The 17,003-nt window shown below is 45.1% G+C and overlaps 1 protein-coding gene across 1 annotated transcript in view; it reads left to right on the top strand.

Moving 5' to 3' along the window:
* LOC101164176 (porphobilinogen deaminase) overlaps positions 1-17,003 on the top strand; it is a 156,164-nt gene that overhangs the window by 102,221 nt on the left and 36,940 nt on the right. The gene's annotated exons all lie outside the window — the stretch shown is intronic.

The following is a 17,003-nucleotide window of genomic DNA, read 5'->3' as shown; positions in this document are numbered from 1 at the left end:
TGGGGAATTTACAGTGTTTCTTGTTAAAACTTGTGGAGCAGAAACCCCCCCCCCCCCATCCTTCACAAAAACAAGTTCATTTAAGTTAAAAGCCTACCAAAGATTCAAGAATATAATCGCCTTGACAAAATCATCTAAAAGTGTGATGTGGGACAAGTATGAGAGAGGCTTACAGCCCTCTCTGCTGAATCCAGCACGGTTACGCATCATCAAACCAGATGGCCCCGTGTCATGTTCAGTGTTCATGTTCAGCTCTGTGGCCGAGGCTCAAAAAATGTTTTTAGACTTTGGATGAGATTAAATGGACTACTTGAAGGTGAAGTATGGGGCTGTTCTGCCAAATCATTAAGTAGATACCGTATGTGTTCAGTGTTTAGAATGGGTATTTCATAAATGCACTCTATGGCATGGCGGGTTGTTTTTAGAGATAATTGCAGCTACTACACTGATGAGCAATATAACTTGAACATGAAATGTAAAGATAAGTTTTCACTTGTTCATTTCAATAACCCTTGTGCTATCTTAGATGACCCCCCCCCCCTTACATTGACATGTTCTCCCACCATGACAAAGGTGGATAAAGGTGGAACTTTAACCTTGACAAAGGCCCCGCGGCACACCAGCATCCAAAAAAAAAAAAAAAACTCAGTCTGTATTGATCGACAGCCAGCCCCCCCGCAATCTCACGTGCATTTTTGTGATAATTGTGGCAGAAAAAGCAGGAAGTTGCATTTTTTTTTTCTAAAAGATGAAATAAAAGTTAAGTTAGAAAATTCAAAAACGGTTTGATGTGTGTGTTTGTTATGGTGGACGACTCATTGTACGCTAAGACGCTGTCCCTTTAACCCAATGCATCATGGGAGATATAGTGCGAAAATCTCTCTATCTCTCTATCTGACTGTGATGACACCCACTGAAGCATTCTTTGGGGTAGACAGCAGCAGTTCTGTAGATGTCCCCGAGTGGCTTGTGGTCATTGGAAACTGTGACATGTTTCCCAATAATACATTGGTGAAACTTGGTGCAGGGCATGGCATGTGCCAGCACAGCTCCTAGTCCAGTGCTGCTGGCCTCACGGTATATTTCCACACATCGACAAATCGTAGAATTTCCGTATGGGGGGTTGTTCAAACATCCTTGAGCCTTTTAAAGGTTTGTTGCTGCGCTGGCTGCCACATGAATTCCACATCCCTATTTTGTAAGTTGCCTTAGTGGCGCGTCAATTTCGCTGAGGTTTAGCATAAACTTTGATAAATACGTTACGACACCCAGGAACCGTCAGACACCCTTCTTGTCTGTAGGGGGCGGCATGCACCTAAGAGCTTCAGTTTTCGCTGGGTCCAATTTTAGCCCATCAGCTTGGTTTTCAGTGTCCCACATAAGGCACAGCTGGCTGACGAATGTGGCGTTTGTTGAAGTTTAACCTCAAGTTGTAAGTCCTAGTTTGCTGCACAACCTGCTTTCCTGCTTTAGAACTTTGTTGGTTTCTACTAGTGATGATGTCCTCCATTACGCTGGTGACTCCACCATTGCCCTCTAGCATTTGAATCAGTTAGTTCAAAAGGGGGCCAAGACCACAATTTTTCAAAATAGAGATATTATATGTTCTATGGTCTTCAAGGGAAGAGCTATCGGATTATGTGCAAAAAAGTCCCAAGTCCGTTGTAATGTATTGACTATATTTGACATTTAAAATGCAGAAAGTGCAAAATTCCTGGACTTGGGCCTCTCTTGCATGGGTTTAGCTTTATCCAATAGATGGCAGCACTAGTTATCCAATATGGCAGCGCCCTGTTTAATATAAGAAGGGCCCAAGTCCAGACACTTTAGTTTGCTAGTACTCTGAAAATATAAAAGTGAGGGGCTTCATATTATAGCATTTGTAAGCTATGAACTGGTGCTAAATCTGGGTAAAGTATGAATCATTTGGTGTAGCCTCCCTTTAACCCTTGTGCTATCTTAGATGACCCCACCCTTACTTTGACGTGTTCTCCTTACCATGACAAAGGTGGATAAAGGTGGAAAGATTTCATGTAATCCATGGACACCAGTGAAGATCACAAATCATTGAAGAAAAAAGGTTCAGAGCACTGTCTAGTGCAGGGGTCGGGAACCTATGGCTCGCGAGCCATATATGGCTCTTTTGATGGTCACATGTGGCTCGCAGACAAATCTTTAATTTTACTTTTTTTCATTAGACCAGTCCTTTTCGGGCGCGATGCGATGCCAGAGGCGCGCAGTAGTAGCGGTGCTTGGAGAAAAAACTATCAGTTTACTATTATCTATTTCACAGAGTTTGTACCACCCGGAAACCTGTGAATTGCCGTGCCTAAAACTGCGCGTTCCCGTCTCTGAGAAAGAGCGCGCAGTTGCGGGGACGAGAGTGTGAGGAAGAAAGCAGAGGGTGGGGGTGAGGGGTTGTGGGGACCGGCAGCAGGTGAATCGCGCAGGGATTGTAAAAACGTAAAACCCAATGCCTGTCACTCACTGCGGCGTGTGAGTGTGTGTTTGGCTCCCCGTCTGCATGTGAGCAGTCTTTGTCACATCTACAGAACATTCAGACCTACGATCACGTTTAAAGTCTCAACGCCTGCATGAAGCAGAAACTCACCACCTATAAACCAGACTAGACCATCAGCAGAACTACCACGAGAAATACTCATCATTTATTAGCAACAGAATAACAATGTTATTAAAAAGGATCCACAGACTTATTGTACTTTAAAAATGTGGAAATTACATCAAATGCACACATTCACATATATATATATATATTTAGTTTTAAAAATATTGTCGCGGACTGAGTTTAACTTGGCTGTCGGGCCGCGTTAAAAGTTCTGGGGTTCATTGAAGGCATCAAGCAGAGATCTGATTGGCTCTCAGTTCTGTCGCTCAGCCTGTTGTTAGGTAATTTGGACCAATGGGGTTCAGCTATGGGCCAAATAAGGAAAATGGGAGGGGCTGGAGCGGGAGCAGGGGAATATAAAGTTGGGAGAAGCGCTCTCTCTCGTCTCGGCGGGAGAGATTCAGGAGTTGATGAATTAGTTGTATGGCGTTTGTTGCGGTCTACAGTAACCAGAATAAAGAACTTTAAAAGAGGTTAAGTCTCCGTGCATCAGTGTGGGAAAGAGACACAACATTATTGTATGGCTCTTTCGAAATTACATTTAAAAATATGTGGCGTTTATGGCTCTCTCGGCCAAAAAGGTTCCCGACCCCTGGTCTAGTGGTTCTAGATGACCCCACTCCCAATGTTAAAGTGCCTAGGATAGCACAAGGGTTACGCTATGCAATTAAAATAATTTCCTAGAAAAACAAACCTCTTGGACTTGGGCCCCTTTTGAACTAACCGATTAATTTGATCCAGGATGCGTTGGAATATCTCAAGAGCGCATTTGATGCCAAATGGCATCTGAACCATCTGAATCTCCTTATGGGTGTGTTGAAGGCTGTAAGTATTGATTTATTTGTTTCTTTTTTATGAAATTGGTTGATTGTCAAATGCAGTACAGACCAAAAGTTTGGACACACTTTCTCATTCAAATGAATGGGAAGGTGTGTCCAAACTTTGATCTGTACTGTATGTTTACATGTTTGTTGTACATAATTGAACATTTTCATGATTTGAAAGTAGCAGAAATGACGAATAATATTCTTATAATTGTCTGCTCCCTTTTAAACATTGCACCATATTTATATTTCTCACTGTCATGATCTGATCACGTGACGAACCCAGATGCTGAAACCCGGAGGGATGAGGCAGGTTAGTAGAAGGTAGGTAATGAGTTTTATTTTGTAGGAGCCAGCGGATCTTGCAGCGTGAGATGGCAGGAAGCTTGACAGAGCGGTGCCGGAGCGTAATGACTGCAGCGGAGCTGGGATTACTTTGGCGCCAGCGAAAACGGAGATCTTATCTGCAGCGAGGCTGGAGTTCTTGGCTGTGGCGTGGCTGGAGCTTTTGGCTGTGGCGTGGCTGGAGCTTCTGAGGAGCGTTGAGGAATGCAGCTTCTGCTCGAGGTGGTGAAAGACTCAGGTGACACTCTTGGAACGAAGAAAAGACCTGAAGCACAGCAAAACAAGGTAAGTAGAGAAACTTGGGCAAGGATGGCCAGACGTAGCTAGAGGTGAGGTTAAGCACCATCAGTGTTAACGGACTGGCGAAGACTGCTTGCCGTGAGTCTCCTTAAGTAACAGGTGCGGCGATGAGATGAGTGGTCACAGCTGCGAGTCAGGAGCATAGCTGGGAGGGGGAGGAGTCTGATAGGCCACCATGACAGTACCCCCCCTCAACGACCGCCTCCAGGCGGTCCAGGACGCCGATCCGGGTGGGCACGGTAAAAGTCATCGATGAGGGAGGGGTCGAGGATGAGCGAGCGGGAGACCCACGAGCGCTCCTCAGGACCGTAACCCTCCCAATCCACCAAGTACTGGAAGCCACGGCCACGCTGTCGAACGTCCAAAATCCGGGAGACCGTGAACGCGGGGCACCGTCGATGATACGGGCGGGAGGCGGGGCGACGGAAGGCGGGCACAAAGGACTGTCCAAGAAGGCTTAATCTGGGAAATATGGAACGACGGATGTACCTTAAGGGCTACCGGCAGACGGAGGCGAACACAGGAGGGTTTGATGATCTTGTCAATGATATAGGGACCGATGAAACGGGGAGCCAGTTTGCGTGAAGAGGACTGAATGGGGACGTTCTTGGAGGACAACCACACCTTCTGTCCGGCTTGGTAAACAGGACCCTCCACCCTGTGCCTGTTGGCGATGCGGCAATTGTCCTCCTTAGTACGCAGGTGGGCCTCGCGGGTCTGGATCCAGATACGTTGGCAGCGCTGAAGGTGATCCTGAACGGAGGGCACAGCCAGGTCAAGCTCCTGAGAGGGGAACAAAGGAGGAGAGTAGCCCAGAGAAGCCTCGAAAGGTGAAATGCCAGTAGCCGTAGAAGGGTGCGAGTTGTGGGCATACTCGATCCAGATAATATACTCAGCCCAGTCGGTGAGGTTGCCCACGATGCAGGAAGCAGGAATGATGGTGGCTGGAGGTGAAGCGTCATCAGGGCTATATTTTCTGGAGAGGGCATCAGGCTTGGTATTGCAGCTTCCTGGTCTGTAGGTGATAGTAAAGTTGAATCGGTCAAAGAAAAGACACCACCGAGCTTGTCTAGAGTTGAGCCTCTTAGCTGTGCGTAAATAGGCTAGGTTTTTGTGGTCGGTCCAAACTATGAACGGGTGAGTAGCTCCCTCCAGCCAGTGGCGCCACTCCTCAAGAGCCAACTTGATGGCGAGTAATTCACGGTTACCAACATCGTAGTTGCGTTCGGCCTGGGATAGCTTGCGAGAATAGTAAGCGCAAGGTTTAATTTTACCGGAGGATTCCTCTCTTTGGGAGAGGACGGTGCCCACACCTGTGTCGGAGGCGTCAACTTCGACGATGAATTGTTTCGTGATGTCAGGTTGAATGAGGATGGGGGCAGAGATGAAAAGAGATTTTAGGTGGTCGAAGGCTTTCTGGGCTTTAGGATTCCACGAAAAGGGCTTGGAGATTGAGGTGAGCTGAGTGAGAGGAGCGGCTATGGTGCTATAGTTGCGAATGAACCGTCGGTAGAAGTTAGCGAACCCCAGAAATTGTTGAAGCTTCTTGCGAGAGTTAGGAGGATCCCACTGGGCGACGGCTTCGAGTTTGGCAGGATCAGGACGAATCTTATTGGCCTCGAAAATATAACCCAAAAACTGGATGGACGAAGTGTGGAATTGGTATTTTTCAGCCTTGACATATAATTGATTTTCCAGCAATCTGGATAAAACGAGACGGACATGGTTTTCGTGTTGTATGGGGTCACGAGAAATTATGAGAATGTCGTCTAGGTAAACGAACACGAAACGGTTCAAGAAGTCCCGGAGGACGTCATTGACTAATCTCTGAAACACTGCGGGAGCGTTGGTCAGGCCGAACGGCATAACTAGGTATTCATAGTGACCTAGGGGTGTATTAAAAGCCGTCTTCCACTCATCGCCTTCCTTGATGCGCACAAGGCGGTAAGCGTTGGGCAGGTCTAATTTAGAAAAAGTCTGGGCACCCGAGACCGAGTCAAAGACTGAACTGAGGAGGGGCAGAGAGTACTTGTCTTTTACGATAATTTGGTTGAGCTCACGATAATCGATACAGGGGCGAAGAGACTTGTCTTTCTTCTCAACAAAGAAGAAACCGGCGCCAACGGGGGAAGAAGAGGGACGAATGTGACCGGAGGCAAGAGCATCATGGATATAAGTTTCCATGGCTGTTTTTTCAGGGCCCGAGAGATTATATAAGTGACCCTTGGGGAGCGTGGCGCCTGGAAGAAGTTCGATGGCACAGTCATAAGGGCGGTGCTGGGGTAGAGACCCTGCTTTACTCTTACTAAAGACAGCTTTGAACTCATGGTAACAAGGCGGGACGGAGGAGAGATCGATGTCCTCAAGCATGGGAGTACTAGAAGGTGAGACGGGCGGAATAGCGGACTGCAGACAATTAGCCAAGCAGAACCCACTCCAGTTAGTTATACGTTGTTTGGCCCAGTCGAACTGGGGGTTATGGGTTTTGAGCCAAGAATAACCCAGGACCACAGGACTATGGGGTGAAGAGGCGACGTAAAAACGAACGTATTCGTGATGGTTACCTGACGTGATGAGTAACAATGGTTTAGTGCGCTGGGTGATGAATGAGAGATGTTGACCCCCCAAGCCGGCAGCTTTGATGGGGTTCTCGAGGGATTCTACAGGGAGAGAGAGACATAGGACCAGGGAATGATCAATGAGACTCTGTTCAGCGCCAGAGTCAACCAGAGCTAGAGTGTCAGAAAATTTAGATTTAAAACATAGTTTGACAGGAATGTAACAGAAGTCATTATGAACAGAGACAACTGACTTACCCACCCGTGGCCTGTCTTTTAATGGGGGGTTCGGGAGTTTAAACGACGAGGACATTGTGAAACTTGATGATCATCGTCCCCGCAGTAGAAACAAAGACCTTCCTCTCTACGCTTTTTGCGTTCCTCTGCGGAGAGGCGAGAGTGACCGATCTGCATAGGTTCGTCAGGGGTTTAACGTGGGGAAAGCTGCGGTGGAAAGCCCTGAGACATAGGTCGGGTCAACGTGGCTGGGGTGGCCTTCCATGCAGGAAGCGGGCGTTCACGTTGACGTTCTTTGAGCCGGATGTCTGAACGTAAGGCGGCTGTTAATAGTTCCTCAAAAGAGGAGGCTTCGGGCTGTGAGCATAAATGGTCTTTTATAGACTCATTAAGCGATTGATAAAAAACGCCTCGCAGCGCGGGATCAGTCCATCCGGCTTCTACTGCCAGGATACGAAAGTCTACCACGTGATCGCTGACCGATCGGTTGTTCTGTTTAAGTTTTAGAAGCCGGCGGGCGGCGTCCTCCTGTTTACGAGGAAGATCGAATACAAGTCGGAACTCACCGATGAAACGTTCAAACGGCAAGTGGCAGATTGGGTTGGCAGACAAAAAGGCTTGGGCCCACTGTAGAGCCTTACTTCTCAGAGAGTTGACTACCATGTTGATTTTGCTATGGTCCGAGTGGTAGTATCTGGGAGCTTGCTGGAATAATAGCCGACATTGAAGGAGAAAACCCCCACAATTTTCCACGTCACCAAAAAACGGCTCTGGCTGAAGGCGATAGTTTTCGTGATTTGAGGTGGAAATGGGGGGTCCCAGGTCTCCGGAAGGTGGAGGGGAAGCGGGAGATGCAGATCCAGAAAATTGTCCAGTTATTTCCAATAAAGTCTGTCATACCGTCAAGGCGGCGGAAAAGTTCATTCTGAGCAGAAGCCATTTGGGAAAGAGTGTCAGCTTGGCGTCCTAGCATTATGCCCTGTTGATTGACAGCAAGGCGGAGCCCTTCCGGGTCAGCTGGGTCGGGGTTTAGGCCAGTCCGTTCTGTCATGATCTGATCACGTGACGAACCCAGATGCTGAAACCCGGAGGGATGAGGCAGGTTAGTAGAAGGTAGGTAATGAGGTTTTTTTTTGTAGGAGCCAGCGGATCTTGCAGTGTGAGATGGCAGGAAGCTTGACAGAGCGGTGCCGGAGCGTAATGACTGCAGCGGAGCTGGGATTACTTCGGCGCCGGCGAAAACAGAGATCTTATCTGCAGCGAGGCTGGAGTTCTTGGCTGTGGCGTGGCTGGAGCTTCTGAGGAGCGTTGAGGAATGCAGCTTCTGCTCGAGGTGGTGAAAGACTCAGGTGACACTCTTGGAACGAAGAAAAGACCTGAGGCACAGCAAAACAAGGTAAGTAGAGAAACTTGGGCAAGGATGGCCAGACGTAGATAGAGGTGAGGTTAAGCACCATCAGTGTTAACGGACTGGCGAAGACTGCTTTCCGTGAGTCTCCTTAAGTAACAGGTGCGGCGATGAGATGAGTGGTCACAGCTGCGAGTCAGGAGCATAGCTGGGAGGGGGAGGAGTCTGATAGGCCACCATGACACTCACACCATCACCTGTGCTCAAATTTCTCCACAAACAGTTCAAATAAATACTGTAAATACATTCCATTCATACACACATTCCAAACATTCCATTCAACAGACAAGTTTGTACAATATAATTTGTTTTTATTTTATACATCCGTTTAAATTGAATAATACTTTGAGAACTTTTTAACTGATTCTCCTGGGAATTCCACATTTGTACCCTGACTCTAGACAAACACTTTTGCTTTAGTGATGTTCTAGTAAACTTGTTTGAAATCCTCTTCTGTGGACAAAATAAAAGCTTTTGTAAGTCTTCTGGTAATTCTCTGTTTTTTGGCTTTAAACATAACTAATAAGGTCTGCAATTCAATTACATTTTTGTAGCAATTTATGTGAAATCAAGATTTGAGACTTCATTTCTATTATCCGAATCGATCTGTAAGCAACTGGAGTTCTTAGCTTTAAAAGTTTAAATCGCTAAATCCTAGCTTTGTCATCTCTGAAATATCTTCTTTCCAAGGTCCAGTTTACTGAGCTTTTACTGGCTGGAGATCTGGGGCCTCATTTATAAACGTTGCGTACGCACAAAAGAAGGCGTACGCCACTCTCTACGCAATAGTTGATATTTACTTGTCCTGTCCAACAGCTAGGCAGGCAGATGAGAGCTGAGGGCCTCTTGTGTTGGACATATTTTACTTTAACAAGAGGGGTTATTAATCTTCAGACAAACCAAAGGTGTGACTGAACAAACCCCTTTTGTAATTGAGGCCAAACTTTATTCATTTCAACCATGATTGAAAATCTTTGGTGTTGGGTGATAGTGAGAGGGGGGGCTTAGACCATGAAGCAGCATAGAGCAGACAGGTTTACTGGTTGTTTATCGTTACGGTACAGTTCAAATGTAGTACAAAAAGGGCGGGGCCTGTTCACACACACTCAAATATTATCAACACATCTACAGCTGCAAAAAATGTTCACATGTCAAAATGTACACAAAACAGATAGTGTTCACGAACGCATACCTATGCCTTTAAACCAACTAGTGTGAAATCTTTCATTCATTCAATCATGCAAACTATAAGTGCAAAGGTGAGCTAACACCTGTGCTCAGGTGAGTGTTTATGTTCTTCTAAAATGGATGGTGGAATGTGAAAAGAAGGAGGAGGAGCGCCCAGCCACCCCCACACCCAGACCCCCGTCGCAGCAGCAGCGGCAGCCGGAACCCCCCAACGCCACACGGGAACAGGCAGGGAACAACCTCCCCCCCGGGCGACCAAGACCGCCACCCAGGCCAGGGCCAGCAGGACAGCCGCGAGGCCCCCAGAGCCAGAGAGCAGGGAGGCGCGGAGGGAAAGAGAGCGCCGCCCCAGCCCAGCCCGGAAAGCAGCCCCCCCGCCGCGCCGGAAGAGCCCAATGCAGGGCCCCACCGGAGAAGGAAGCCCACAGCCCCAGACGAGCACCCCACCACCACCCAGGAGTTCCGGGCATCCCCCCGCCCCGACCCCAGGTACGAGCCAGGACCCCCCAAGGGAGACCCGCTCCGCACTCCAGGCAGCCACCCACCCGGCCCACGGTTGGTCCAGGGAGGAGCAAGGCAGGGGCCCGCCGCCCCCGCCTAGGAGGGGGGAACCCCGGGGAAAAAAGGGTGGCCCACAAGGGGTGTTATAAATATGGCCCGACCAGGCTCGGCCATGTTGGAAGTTTGGCGGGGCCCAGCGCTCAGGGGCAAGGACCAGGACCCACCCCCCAGGGACACGAACACCCCCGGCTCAGGTGTAATATGAACCCCCCCACCGTGCGGAGAGAGCACCGCCGGGCCCAGGGAGCCGGCACCCAAGGGACACGGCCGCCATCGCCAAGGGGCCCGCAAAAGCAAGCAAACTTGACGGGAAAATGTGCGGTCCTTCACGCAAGCTCTGACCCAGGCGTACGCACAAAAACGGGTGAAATGAGAAACGGCGACACCGTCGGCAGATGGAAGAAACACGTGAAAGTGAAAATGACAATACTGCCTCTCATAAATAACATGAAGACTTCACAAAGCAAGTCTTACAATTACACGAACACCCGTTTGATCGATCAGCAGTGAAACAAACAAAGAAAATCAAACGGAAATTACAACAGAAATTCAAATGAACACATATTTGCAGAAAGAAAAGTGAAATATGTTCTGCAATATTGGCATTTTGTGCAATTCATCCTCATAAATAATATATTTAACAGAACGAAATAATGTACAAAACTGATATTCTCGTCAGTGTGTCCGTCTGGCGGAGCAGATAAAGATAGATAGATAGATAGATAGATAGATAGATAGATAGATAGATAGATAGATAGATAGATAGATAGATAGATAGATAGATAGATAGATAGATAGATAGATAGATAGATAGATAGATAGATAGATAGATAGATAGATAGATAGATAGATAGATAGATAGAGAGAGATGCATTAATTCTCCACTGGGGAAAGTTGTTTTCATAGTAAAACATTTCTTCATAAGCTATGGAATTATGGTATTCATGCATATGCCTTTAGTTTGTTTTATTTTTGATAAAACAATGTATGGCGTATGTCTCAACCATTCAGAAAGCAACAAGAAATTACATTTGCGCTGAACAATTTCCCATTTCCACGTCGATTATTACCGACATCTGTAGCTTGTCAGATGTAACTAAATGGATGAAAATAAAATGCCCCATCTCAATGCGTAATGACGCACAATGGCTGATCTTGCGCTCTTAGAAGATGTGGCAAATGGAAGAATTCGGAGTGAACGCATCTTTAGACAGCGAGAAGACTTGCTGGCAAACGAAGACGAGTGGCTTATGAGCCGGTTCCGACTTCCTCGAGCCGTCCTCTTGGACCTCTGGCTTTTTATTTCGGCCACGGTCCGAGGTGACCATAGCCCACTCACTACGCTGCTATCTACTAAAGGTTTTGGACGAGCAGGAATGCGGATTGCTAGATGATCAGCTCGCCTCATGTGTTTCAACAACACTGTGGAGTATAAACCGGGTCGTGAGAACGTTGTTGCCGCCGTTTTATCTCATTTGCCTGTCTCTTCTCCTCCACCACACGAGTTAGAAGAAGACATGGTAGCACTGGTGGCTAATGTGGACTTAGCTGCTGTCACAAAAGACCAGCTGATCCAGGCCTGTCTGGACTGTCCTGTGTTGCAACAGGTTCTAGTTTCTTCGTGATGGCTGGCCACGTAATGCAAAAGGTCTTGACCCAGCTCTTTTACCCTACGACCGCATCCAAGCAGAGCTGGCTGAAATAGACGGTTACCTGATCCGTGGATGTCATCGTCTTGTCATTCCCACATTTCTGCGATCTCGGCTTATACAGCTTGCTCATGACACACACCAAGGTATTGTTAGGGCCAAACAATGTCTGAGAGAGCTCTAATAGTGGCCTGATGTGGATGTGGAAGTTGCTGTTAAATCATGCACAACCTGCTCCCAGCACGACAAATCTACTATAACTTGAGCTGCCCCCTTACAGCCAGTTCCCCTTCCCAGTACAGCGTGGGAAAAGGTAGCTATAGATACAGTGGTGGACAAAATTGTTGGTACCCCTCAGTTAAAGAAAGAAAGTCTGCAATGCTCACTGAAATGACTTGAAACATTCAAAAGTAACAATAAATTAAAATTTATTGAAAATTAAATAATCAAAATCAGCCATTACTGAAAAAGCTAATGAAATAGGGCTGGACAACAATGATGGTACCCATAACTTAATATTTTTGTTGCACAACCTTTTGAGGCAATCACTGCAATGAAACGGTTTCTGTATTAATCAATGAGCCTTTTGCACCTGTCCACAGGTATTCTGGCCCCCTCCTCATGAGCAAACTGCTCCAGTTGTCTCAGGTTTGACGGGTGTTTTCTCCAAATGGCATGTTTCAGCTCCTTCCACAGATGTTCAATGGGATTCAGATCTGGGCTCATAGAAGGCCACTTCAGAATAGTCCAACGCTTTTCTCTGAGCCATTCTTGGGGGTTTTTGGCTGTGTGTTTTGGATGGTTGTCCTGTTGGAAGACCCATGACCTGTGACTGAGACCAAGCTTTCTGACACTAGGCAGCACATTTTATATCCAGAATGCCTTGATATTCTTGAGATTTCATTTTACCTTTAACTTCAAGACACCCTGTGCCAGATGCAGCAAAGCAGCCCCAAAACAGAACTGAGCCTCCTCCAAGTTTCACAGTAGGGACAGTGTTCTTTTGGTTGTATGCTTCATTTTTGTGTCTACCAACATAGAGCTGATGTGTCTTACCAAAATGCTCCAGTTTGGTCTCATCTGTCCAAAGGACATTTTCCCAGAAGCTTTGTGGCTTGTCAACATGCATTTTAGCAAATTCCTTTGTGATTTCCTTTCAACAGTGGTGTCCTCCTTGGTCGTCTCCCATGAAGTCCACTCTGGCTCAAACAACCATGAATGGTGTGATCTGACACTGATGTACCTTGATCTAGGAGTTCACCTTTAATGTCTTTGGAGGTTGTTCTGGGTTCTTTGGATACAGTTCCAACTGTCCGTCTCCTCAATTTGTCATTAATTTTCCTCTTCCTGCCACGTCCAGGGAGTTGGCTACTGTCCCGTGGATCGTAACCCTTGTGCTATCCTAGGCACTTTAACATTGGGAGTGGGGTCATCTAGACCCACTAGACAGTGCTCTGAACCTTTTTTCTTCAATGATTTGTGATCTTCACTGGTGTCCATGGATTACATGAAATCTTTCCACCTTTATCCACCTTTGTCATGGTAAGGAGAACACGTCAATGTGAGGGGGGGTCATCTAAGATAGCACAAGGGTTAAACTTCTGAATAATATGTGCAACTGTCGTTACAGGAACTTCAAGCTGCTTAGAGATGGTTTTATAGCCTTTACCTTTACCATGTTTGTCTATAATTGTGTTTCTAATGTCCTGGGACAATTCTCTCCTTGGCTTTCTGTTGTCCATGTTCAGTCTGGTTCACACCTTTTCACCAAACAGCAACGTGACTATTTGTCTCCCTTTAAATAGTCAGACTGACTGATTATGGGTTTGAAAACAGCTGTGATGTCAATTAAAGGACATACCTGAGTTCATCATGACCCCCTGGACAATTGGTTCTCAGTCTTTTATGGAGGTACCATCATTTTTGTCCAGTCCTATTTCCTTAGTTTGCTTATTTAAATAATTCTGTTAATCAACAACTCTAAAGTAATGGCTGATTTTGATTATTTCATTTTCAATAAATTTTAATTTATAGTTACTTTTGAACATTTCAAGTCATTTTAGTGAACATTGTGGACTTTCTTTCTTTAACTGAGGGGTACCAACAGTTTTGTCCACCACTGTATAGTGGGACCCTTTCACTCTGCTTCGACTGACTGTTGTTACGCCATCACACTGATAGATTACTACAGTAAGTGGCCTGGAGTAGCATTTCTCTCAATTGTGACTACTACAACTGTCACTTCGTTTTTGTCAGCTGTGTTCAGTCGTGAAGGAAACCCCGTCGAATTAGTGATCGATAACGGTTCTTGTTTTGTTTCTGCTGAGTCTGAGGACTTCTTAGCTGCTCACGACATTACGCACCGCCGCAGCTCCAACTACTACCCTCAGAGAAATAGTGAAATAGAGAGGTGGAACTTACAAACAGCTGACGTTCAAGGTCAGCCGTGGCTGCCCAATGTCACTGACTTTCTCCTTGCTTATCGGGCTACTCCTCATGCTATAACTTCTGTCTCCCCAGCCGAACTGCTGCATGGACGCCCTTTTCGCACCAAACTCAACATAAAAAACCTGGCTCCTCCACGTGCATCTTCTCAGATGAAATGTGGGACGTTCAGCAATATGGTTGCGCGACGCCAAGCTAAGATTAAGCAATACACAGATAAGCGCCATACTACACAAACCGCCAAGTTTCCGTGTGGTTCCTATGTTCGGATTAGGAAACCTGGTTTTGTGAAGAAAGGACGTTCCAAGTTCACACAGCCGCTTCAGGTTTTGGCACAAAAAGGACCTTCAACCTTCAAACTCTCAGATGGCAAGGTATGGAATGCCATTCATTTGTTCTCAGCATCACCTGCCATTGCTGAAGATGCTCATGGCAGTCCTGTACTGTGCCGGTGTGGTCGCAGGCACGTTCTGCCTCCTACCTGGTTCAGTGATTACGTCACTTAAGTTGTTTGTGTGATTTTCAGGGGGATGACAGGTTATTATAAACAGTTACAAATGTTAATGTTGTTCCTGACTGAGATTGTTAGTTGATAAAATTTGATGTTACCAAGGTCATACATTTAAGTTAAACAGTCTGGCCACAAGTTATCATTTAAAGTTACGTTTAATGGAGATTGAATATTATTGAATTTAATAATCAGAAGTTAACTCAAATTAACAATTCTATTTCTATTTCTACTTTTTGTTATTCATACTATTTGATAAATTGTGGAGTCAAATGTTTCCTTTTATTGATAATTCTGTACTGGTTTAAAAAAGGGGGGGGGGGGTATATGTGGTGTTGTTATGGAGTGTCATTACACCTTTTCCCCAGTAGGTGGACATAACCAATGATGTATTGGTAGTGTTTGAACAAACTGCAGAAGAACAATAAAGATGGATCTCGTTACAGTTTTTCTCAGACACTTTAGTACAATTCTCAGATCAGAATGAAATTCCCAAAACTATTTGTTCAATCTTCACATCATGATGTCACTTGTGCACATCATGTAAGCAGTTTCTCACTTCTTTGAACAAGTTCCAATTGCTTTGGTTCATCCATGCAAATGATTATGTACAATTCTCTGCTCTTTGCTACATTATCAATTGTTTATGTCATGTTGATCAAAATGTATTATATAGTTCACTGTGCAATAGTCTTACTCCTCAAAACACCTAGTCATTAGTTCATCGTATAAGTCATTAACTGCAAAATGGTTGACCAAGTTGTCATAATGTGACAAACATATTTCACTGCATTGAAAAAGAGGATATTCGCTGTGATGTGGATGAGAATTTGTGGCCTAACATACAGAAACGACAAGAGGTGTAGGAAAACCACACCAATTCCTACTGCACTGCCTGTACTGTTGTACAGGATATTGTCCTATCTTTTTTTCCCTTTGTGTTACTGTTTGCAGTGGTTTTTTCTATGTTGGTATGACATGGTCTGTCAACAAATTACAATATTAACAATAAAAGTGTAAATGTGAATCTTGTCCAGTCTCTTGCAATTAAACAAAAAAGGTGTAAGTTACATTTTACAATAATTGTCATCCAAACTTTAGCCATAGTTTCCATCAGAACCTCCCTCTAAAGTACACAGCTATATTGACAACATGACTAAGTCATTTGACTGTCTTGTTCGTAGACAATGACACAAGGACTTGACATTCTGATGGCACTGACATGTTCAATGACATAAAGACTTAGTTTTGAGAGATGAACTAAAGATTTTGAGCAAGTTACAGGCTTTTGCAAGAAATCCATAGTGTTTTGCTGTTTGTACAAATTGTTTTGAGAAATGCACAATGCACACACGTATTTGCAAACTTCAATTCTGATCTGAGAATTGTACTAAAGCGACTGAGAAAAACTGTAACTGAGCGGGTGTCTACGTCTCTTTTTTACAACTCGACCGACACAACACATGTGCTTAATATGACTTTGTAAAATAAATTTGGATTTGTTCAGAACAAAAAGGCTCTTGGCTACTTTATCTTTTCCATTAAATATATGAGATTTACATGTTAATTTGTCAATAACCCCTAAAAATTTAAATTCAGACACCTGGGGCCTGTTTCAGAAAGGAGGTTAAGTGTAAACTCTGAGTGCGTTAACCCTGAAATCAGGGAAACCCTGGGTTTTCCGTTTCAGAATGGGAGGTTTGTTAAACCAGAGAAAGCAGAGTAAGTCAAACCCATTTCTGAAAGAGAGGTAACTTATACTCGGAGTCAATGTCCATGGTTACTTATGCTGTGAACCTAACCTGGTCGGGAGCAGGTTTTATTCTCTAAACTCAAGGTTTCTGCCGGTCCCCTCCCCTTTTTAAAGACGAAGTGGTATTTTTCGCTTTAACCTTCATTGCCCAAATGTCCGTCACACAGAGACGGTCTAAGTGACAAGAATGGCTTGTTCTTTTTTGGAGGACCCAATAGACGAGGAGGCTGCATTAATTCATAGAGAATTATATTTACCTCGTACGAGGATTTTGAGACCTAGACTCGATTTTTTGTCATTTCCCCATACGTTTTTGTTTGAGCGTTACCGTTTTTCGTTGCAGTCAATTACATATATACAATGAAAACAACATTAGATATGTATTGCTATGTAGATGTTTCATATGTCAAATATTGTCAACAAAGCCTACATCCATGACATGCTCAAATTTGACCGGATTGAATTATGTTTTTATACTTCATTTTTAGCTGCTGCCATGTTCTTTTAATTCCTGCAGGATTGCATCTACATGAAAATGAAATCAGGGACATTGAATTAGATTAATGTAACAATTACTTTTTGGAAACACAATTTGCTAGCA

This window comes from Oryzias latipes, chromosome 13 (genome assembly GCF_053564925.1).
Source record: "Oryzias latipes strain Hd-rR chromosome 13, Olatipes_Hd-rR_3.1".
Classification (NCBI taxonomy): Eukaryota; Metazoa; Chordata; class Actinopteri; order Beloniformes; family Adrianichthyidae; genus Oryzias; species Oryzias latipes.
The sequence above is the reverse complement of the archived record's forward strand: the minus strand, read 5'-3'. Positions and strand labels throughout refer to the sequence as shown.